This window comes from Halichoerus grypus, chromosome X, assembly GCF_964656455.1.
Source record: "Halichoerus grypus chromosome X, mHalGry1.hap1.1, whole genome shotgun sequence".
In the NCBI taxonomy this organism is placed as follows: Eukaryota; Metazoa; Chordata; class Mammalia; order Carnivora; family Phocidae; genus Halichoerus; species Halichoerus grypus.
The window spans coordinates 90,683,405-90,691,892 of NC_135727.1; the positions used below are offsets into that span (position 1 = coordinate 90,683,405).

Consider the following 8,488-nt stretch of genomic DNA (forward strand, 5'->3'; position numbering starts at 1 on the left):
TTTTCACATAAAAAAGGAGGAAGGACATAATCTCAGAATATATCCATGTCATCCTCTGGGGCTCCGGAGATCCACAGAAGCAGGAATGGGTGTGAAGAACAGACATATGGAAAGATGCTCAACATCACTCATCATCAGGGAAGTAACGAATCAAACCTACAGTGAGATCTCACTTCACATCCGTCAGAATGGCTACTGTCAAAAAGACAGAGGGCGCCTGGGTGGCTCAGTCGTTAAGCATCTACCTTCGGCTCTGGTCATGATCCCAGGGTCCTGGGATCCAGCCCTGCATCAGGCTCCCTGCTTGGCTGGAAGCATGCTTCTCCCTCTCCCACTCCTGCTTGTGTTCCCGCTCTCGCTGTCTCTCTATCAAATAAATAAATAAAAACCTTAAAAAAAAGAATAATTATAAAAAAAAGAATAATTATAAAAAAAAGGACAAGAAACACCAGGTGTCGGCGAGGATGCAGAGAAAAGGGAAACCTTGTGCACTGTTAGTGGGAGTGCAAACTTGTGCAGCCCCTGTGGAAAACAGTATAGAGTTTCCTCAAAATGTTAAAAATAAAAAAACCATATGATCCAGTAATTCCACTGTTGGGTATTTACCCAGAGAAAACCAAAACACTGGCTCGCAAATATATACACACTCCCATGTTTATTGCAGCGTTATTTGCAATAGCCAAGATACAGAAGCAACCCAAGGGTCCAACCATAGATGAATGGATAACGAAGATGTGGTACATATATATAATGGAGAATTACTCAGCCATAAAAAAAGAATGAGCTCTGGGGCGCCTGGGTGGCTCAGTTGGTTGAGCGACTGCCTTCGGCTCAGGTCATGATCCTGGAGTCCCGGGATCCAGTCCTGCATCGGTTCCCTGCTCAGCAGGGAGTCTGCTTCTCCCTCTGACCCTCCCCCCCTCTCATGCTTAAATAAATAAATAAATAAATAATCAGTCGGTTAAGCAACTGCCTTCGGCTCAGGTCATGATCCCAGGGTCCTGGGATCGAGCCCCGCATCGGGGTCCCCACTTGGTGGGAGGTCTGTTTCTCCCTCTGCCCCTCACCCCGCTCATGCTCTCTCTCTCTCTCTCTCCCTCAAATAAATAAATACAATCTTTAAAAAGAGGAAGAAATTGATGTGGCCATACCCCACTTGTCATCGGTAATGACTGGGGGGGAAACAGGGAGATAGTACAGAAACCCTGGTATATTTGTGGAAGCCTGGAAAAGTCGGATTTCAAGCCAAGAGAAAGAAAGATTTTGTCGGAAAGACTTCTGGAGAAGCTCCTCACATTTCTAATGGCCAGGCCTTGGGGAGGTTGGCGGTGTCCGGTCAGGAGAACAGCCGCGGCTGCAGCACCCCCCAGTTCCCTCTCTCTCATCTGTGGCGCGAGGGTGAACCCTGGTCTTGGTTTCCGGCCACACACACTGTGGTTGGAGGTGCCGGGGCTGCAGGGGCAAGATAAAACCTGCCCGTCTTTCCTGGCACTGGGCACATTTTATAGTTTCATCAGCGTACAGCTTCCATATCACAAAGTTCACCCATTGTTAGTGTACAGTTCGATGATTTTTAGTACATTTATAGCCTCGCGCCAACATCATCACAAGCCACTTTCAGAACTTTCCCATCAGCTCCAAAATTTCCCGCGAGCCCACTTGCAGTCACTGCCCACTCCCGACCCCCAGTCGCAGGCAACCACTGACCTTTCTGTCTCTATGGATTTGCCTTTTATGGACATTTCATATAAATGGACTCATACAACATATGGAACTTTGTATCTAGCTTCTTTCACTTAGTGTAATGTTGTTGAGGTTCATCCACGTTGTCAGTGTTCTGTTCCTTTTTATTGCTGATAGGAATCCATTGTGTATCGGAAGTGCCACATTTTATCTGTTCATCAGTAATAGACATATGGATAGTTTCTGGATTTTTGTTCTTATGAATAACGCTGCTATGAATACTAGCCTATGAAGGCGCCTGGGTGGCTCAGTCGGTTAAGCGTCTGCCTTCGGCTCAGGTCATGATCCCAGGGTCCTGGGATCGAGCCCTGCATTGGGCTCCCTGCTCGGTGGGAAGCCTGCTTCTCCCTCTGCCTCTGCCTGCCGCTCCCCCTGCTTGTCCTCTCTCTCTCTCTCTCTGACAAATAAATAAAATATTTTTAAAAATTGTTTTAAAAAACAGAGTCACTTGCTCTGCCGGCTTGAGCCCTTAATTTTATCATTTTAATGGGTATTACTTTTTTTCTGTAAAAATATGGAACACTTCACGAATTTGTGTGTCAATCACGCTAATCTTCTCTGTATTGTTCCGATTTTAGTGTATGTGCTGCCAAAGCAAGCACTGTCTTTTCCTTTTCTTAGTGTCTTTTGAAGTGCAAACACCTTAAATTTTTTTTTTTTAAGATTTTATTTAGGGGCGCCTGGGTGGCTCAGTCGTTGGGCGTCTGCCTTTGGCTCGGGTCGTGATCCCAGGGTCCCGGGATCAAGCCCCACATCGGGCTCCCTGCTCACTGGGAAACCTGCTTCTCCCTCTACCACTCCCCCTGCTTGTGTTCCCTCTCTCGCTGTCTCTCTCTCTGTCAAATAAATAAATAAAATCTTAAAAAAAAGAAATAAACTTTTCCTTCATTTCCAAAAAGAAGCTTTATGCAAAGATTTTTTTGATGATGTTTGAACGACAGCAAGGGGTTACTTAAAAATATCTTTTTCCATTTTCATGTTGGTGTTATATAAATCATTCTAGAATTGTCTATTAACTGGCTTTTTTAAGATTTTATTTATTCATTTGAGAAAGACAGAAAGAGCACAAGCAAGGGGAGAGGGAGTGGGAGAGGGAGAAGCAGACCCCCTGCTGAGCCCCGACACGGGGCTCAATCCCAGGACCTGGAGATCATGACCTGAGCTGAAGGCAGATGCTTAACCATCTGAGCCCCCAGGCGCCCCTATTAGCTGGCTTTTGCTGCATAACAAACAGTCCCCAAACTTTAATGACTTAAAACATTAAACCTTAAATTATTTCTCATGATTCTGTGGGTTAGCTGGGTGGTTCGGGTACCTTCTCAGTTGGGGCTGGAGGGTAAAGGATGGCCTTGCTCACATATCTGGCAGATGGCAGGCGGGTAAGTCTAAGAGCAGCCTCTGTTGGCTTGGCTCAACCCTGCTCCAGCAGTCTAGCCTAGGCTTAGAGTTCCCAAGAGCAGCATGTGTAAGCCTGTCTCAAGCCTCTGCTTACATCACATTGCTACTGTCCTATAGGCCAAAGCAAGTCCAAGGCCAGACTCCACCTCTTGATGGGAGAAACTGTTGAAGTCACAGTGCACATGGGCATGGATATAGGGAAGAGTGGAGAATTAGGGCCAGTTCTATGATCTACCCCAAATAGGTTTGGTCTTCTCTACCATTAAATGCTTAGAGACCTCTGGATGTTACTTGAATTATGAATTTTATTATCAACCAAGTGTGCTGAAATAAAGCCTATAGGGACACCTGGGTGGTGCAGTCATTTGGGCTTCCAACTCTTGGTTTCGGCTCAGGTCATGATCTCGGGATCATGGGATCGAGCCCTGAGTTGGGCTCTGCACTGAGCTCGGAGTCTGCTTGAGATTCTCTTTCCCTCTCCCTCTGCCCCTCCGGCACATGGTCTCTGTCTCTCTCCCAAATAAATAAATAAATCTTTAAAAAAAAAAAAAAAAGAAAAAAAACCTATAATTTAACTAAATCTTCCTTGGTTATGTTTTGCACAAATTAATTTTTCTCCAAATCATCTGATCTTTAGTATGATGCTGAATTGGAGCATAGAAAAGAAACTGAAGCAATCAAGGACCATTCAGGAACTTCTTGGGAAAACAAAGACCTTGGGGGTGCCTGGCTGGCTCCTTCGGTTCAGCATCCAATTCTTGATTTTGGCTCAGGTCATGATCTCAGGGTTGTGAGATCGAGCTCCATGGCTGGGCGTGGAGCCTGCTTGAGATTCTCTCTCTCCCTCTCCCTCTGCCCCTCCCTGCCCTCTCTCCCCCTCTCTAAAAAAAAAGGTAAGGGGTGCCTAGAAGTCAGTGGAGCATGCAAATGACTCTTGATCATGGGGTTCTGAGTGTTCTGGCCCCACGTTGGGCATAGAGCTTACAAAAAAAAAAAAAAGATAAAAGGCATACAGATTGGAAAGGAAGAAGTTAAACTGCTTCTATTCACAGACAACAAGATTGTCTATGTAGAAAATCTCAAGGAATCTACAAAAGAAAAACAAACAAAAAACCCCTCCTAGAACTAATGAATAAGCTTAGCATGGTTGCAGTGTACAAGGTCAGCACACAAAATTCAATCGCATTGGAAACCGATGTAGAATTGATAACCAAAGAAATATACAATGGGCACCTGGGTGGCTCGGTCTGTTAAGCATCTGCCTTTGGCTCAGGTCATGATCCCAGGGTCCTGGGATCGAGCCCCACATCGGGCTCCCTGCTCAGCGAGGAGCCTGCTTCTCCCTCTCCCTCTGCCGCTCCCCCTGCTCATGCTCTCTTTCTCTCTGTATCTCTGTGTCTCAAATGAATAAATAAAATCTTAACAAAAACCCCACAAAACTACAGTACCCCAGACAGTGTGGTACTGGCAAAGGAACAGACACACATATCATGGGGCAGAGGAGCTCAGAAATAGACTCACACAAATGCTGACATTTGATTTTTGCCAAAGATGCAAAAGAAATTCGATGGAGGTAGGAGAGTCTTTTCAACAGAGTGTTGGAACAATTGCTTCTGCACAGCGAAGGAAACAGTCAACAAAACTAAAAGGCAGAAACCGGGTGGAGAGCTGAACCAGGCTAGGGTCGGAGAACAGGTTGATAGATCAAGCTGTTCTGTCAACCCCGAGGTCCCATGGGGGAGAAGAACCTTGATCCCTGCCCCATGGGAGGCCCAGACATGATGGAAACACACCCAGAGCCTGGCAAACCCTCAGGAGCAATTGGAGTGCAAAGTGGGCAGCTGAGCCTGGAGTGAACTCAGGCTTGTAGAAATGGAGAGGAGTCCATCGGGAAAGACTCCTTGGTAGAAGGTCGTTTTAAACAGGATTGAAAAAGGGGGCAGTGACATGGCTGTGCCCCAGGCTTATCCACTGGGGCCCCTCCATGAGCCTCCCAGTGCCCTGATAGAGCCCCAGCCTTGCCCTCAAAGCGTGGCTGAGGGCTTCCTGGAGGAGGAGCTGCGGCTTAGTGCTGAACTGAGCCAACTGCAATTCTCAGAGCCTGTGGGCATCATCTACAATCCTGTGGAGTATGCGTGGGAGCCTCACCACAGCTAGGTGACCTGCTACTGCCAGGGCCCCAAGGAAGTACTCTTCCTGGGCATGAACCCCGGGGCCATTGGCATGGCCCAGACTGGGGTGCCCTTTGGGGAAGTGAGCATAGTCCGGGACTGGTTGAGCATTGGGGGATCTATGTTGACCCTGCCCCAAGAGCACCTGAAGCGACCAGTGCTGGGACTGGAGTGCCCTCAGTCAGAGGGAACAGGACAAAGCAAGGGATACGGATGCTAAGAGTGAACCTCTTAGGGGACACTGAGGCTGGATCAGAGAAAGAATTCAGTGTGGCAGAGTGGGGAAGACCAGAAGACCTGGCTTTGAGACTTCATGACTTTGTGAACTTTATGACTTTGGACAAATTTGATGAACCCCTCCAAGCCTCAGGATCCTCATTGGTAAAACGGGGATCCCTACCTCATGGGGTAGGTGTGGGGATTAAGTGAGAGAACACTTGAAAGTGCCTTGTGGCGTGCCTGGGCCTGGCAGGTGGGTGCTCCTTATACTTCTTGCTTTTTTGCCTCCTGGTTGGGGCGTCACTGTCCCACCCTACGGAAGGAGCTCCCCCCACTTCGAAGACCTTGCTGGGTGAGGGCAGATCCTTGCCCTGCCAGAGATGGACCAATAACTTTACGAAAAACCCAGCCTGTGATTTTTCATTCCAAGCATTAAAAACTCCTAAACCGGGGCACCTAGGTGGCTCAGTTGGTTAAGCGGCTGCCTTTGGCTCAGATCATGATCTCTCAGGTTCTCCACTCAGCGGAGAGTCTGCTTCTCCCTCTCCCTTTCCTTCTGCCCCTCCACCCACTCGTGCTCTCTCTCTCTCTCAAATCAATCAATCAATAAATAAAATATTTAAAAGAAAAAAAAGGGGCGCCTGGGTGTCTCAGTCGTTAAGCGTCTGCCTTGGGTTCAGGTCATGATCTCAGGGTCCTGGGATCGAGCCCCGCATCGGGTTTCCTGCTCTGCGGGAAGCCTGCTTCTCCCTCTCCCACCCCCCCCCCCACTTGTGTTCCCTCCCTCGCTGTGTCTCTCTGTCAAATAAATAAATAAAATCTTTTTAAAAAACCTAAAAGGCAGCCTACAGAATGGGAGAAGATATTGGCAAGTGACATACCCAATATAGGGTTCTTTTTTTTTTTCTTCCAATATTGGGTTCTTATCCAAAATACATAAAGAACTTATACAACTCAACACCCAAAAACCAATTAATCCAATTTAAAAAATGGGCAGAAGACATGAACAGACATTTCTCCAAAGAAAACATCCAGATGACCAATAGACACATGAAAAGCTGTTCAACATCACTCATCATCAAGAAAATACAAATCAAAACTACAATGAAATATCACCTCACACCTGTCAGAATGGGTAAAACCAAAAACAAAAGAGACAAGTATTGGCAAGTATGTAGAGAAAAAGGAACCCTTGTGCACTGTCAGTGGGAATGCAAACTGGTGCAGCCGCTCTGGAAAACAGTATGGAGGTTCCTCGAAAAATCAAAAATAGAACTGCCTTCTAGTAATCACTCTATTGGGTATTTACCCAAAGAATATAAAAACACTAATTCAAAAGAATACATGCACCCTTATGTTTATAACAACATTATCTACAATAGCCAAGATATGGAAGCCCCCCATGTATCCAACAATAGATGAATGGATAAAGAAGAAGTGGTTTATATATATATATTACTCAGCCATAAGAAAGAATGAAATCTTGCCATTTGCAACCACATGGTTGGAGCTAGAGAATATTATGCTAAGTTAAGTAAGTCAGTCAGAGAAAGACAAATACCATATGACTTTACTCATGTGGAATTTAAGAAACAGACAAATGAGCAAAGGGCAGAGAGAAAGCGAAACCAAGAAACAAGATTTTTTTTTTTAAGATTTTATTTATTGGGGCGCCTGGGTGGCTCGATCGTTGGGCGTCTGCCTTCGGCTCGGGTCATGATCCCAGGGTCCTGGGATTGAGCCCCGCGTCGGGCTCCCTGCTCTGCGAGAAGCCTGCTTCTCCCTCTCCCACTCCTCCTGCTTGTGTTCCATCTCTGTCTGTCAAAAAAATTAGTAAAATTTAAAAAAAAAAAGAAAAGAAGCTTAATTTTTAAAAATATTTTTAAGCCTAATTTTTTTTAAATGGGGAAAAGATTTGAATAGATACGTCACCAAAGGGATTATAAGGATGGCAAACAAGCTCATAAAAAGATGGTCAACACTGGGGTGCCTGGCTGGCTCAGTCGGTAGAGCATCCAATGACTCTTGATCTAAGGGTTGTGACTTTGAGCCCCATGTTGGGCGTGGAGCCTACTTAAAAAAAAAAAGATAAAAAGATGGTCAACATAATAAATAAAATCTTTTTAAAAAATAAAAAATAGGGGCGCCTGGGTGGCTCAGTCGTTAAGCGTCTGCCTTCGGCTCAGGTCATGATCCTGGGGTCCTGGGATGGAGCCCTGCATCGGGCTCCCTGCTCTGCGGGAAGCCTGCTTCTCCCTCTCCCACTCCCCCTGCTTGTGTTCCCTCTCTTGCTGTGTTTCTCTCTGTCAAATAAATAAATAAAATCTTTTAAAAAATAAAAATAAAAATAAAAAAATAAAAAAAACTTTTAAAAAAGAGAGTAGATGTTTTTGTTGATCTTGAACCCCTCATGGACCTTCGTGTTGGGCAACCTGAAGGATGGGTGGAGCACCCCAGGCTGATCCCAAGGCCCTTCTTGTTCCCCTCACTCCCCACCCAGCCCCACCATCCACCTCCTTCCTTGACTGGCGCCCACTGGCCATGGCTGACAGAGGAGTGCCACCATCTATCCTGTTAGTGATGCGGGGGCCCCTCACCAAGGCATTCCTTATCACTTTGGTGAACAGAGGATCCCTTGGGCCCTCGCAGGGGACATCGTCCTCAGTGGGTGTTTGTGGGGATTTCCCAGATCCACATCATAGACTCAGTCCAGCAGGCCTTCATCTTTGACCCTTCTTCCACCATCTGCTCTGGTAGTCCTGACTTGACTTGACTTTTCTTTTTTTTTTTTTTAAGATTTGATTTATTTATTTGACAGAGAGAGAGACAGCAAGAGAGGGAACACAAGCAGGGGGAGTGGGAGAGGGAGAAGCAGGCTTCCCGCTGAGCAGGGAGCCCGATGCGGGGCTTGATCCCAGGACCCTGGGACCATGACCTGAGCCGAAGGCAGACGCTTA

General features: G+C 46.4%; 2 pseudogenes; one reads left to right on the forward strand and one right to left on the reverse strand.

Moving 5' to 3' along the window:
• Nucleotides 1–2,251: 2,251 nt before the first annotated feature.
• Nucleotides 2,252–2,345, reverse strand: LOC118545234 (U6 spliceosomal RNA; annotated as a pseudogene).
• Nucleotides 2,346–5,046: 2,701 nt separating this feature from the next.
• On the forward strand, nucleotides 5,047–5,629 carry LOC144380401 (single-strand selective monofunctional uracil DNA glycosylase pseudogene; annotated as a pseudogene).
• Nucleotides 5,630–8,488: the final 2,859 nt, after the last annotated feature.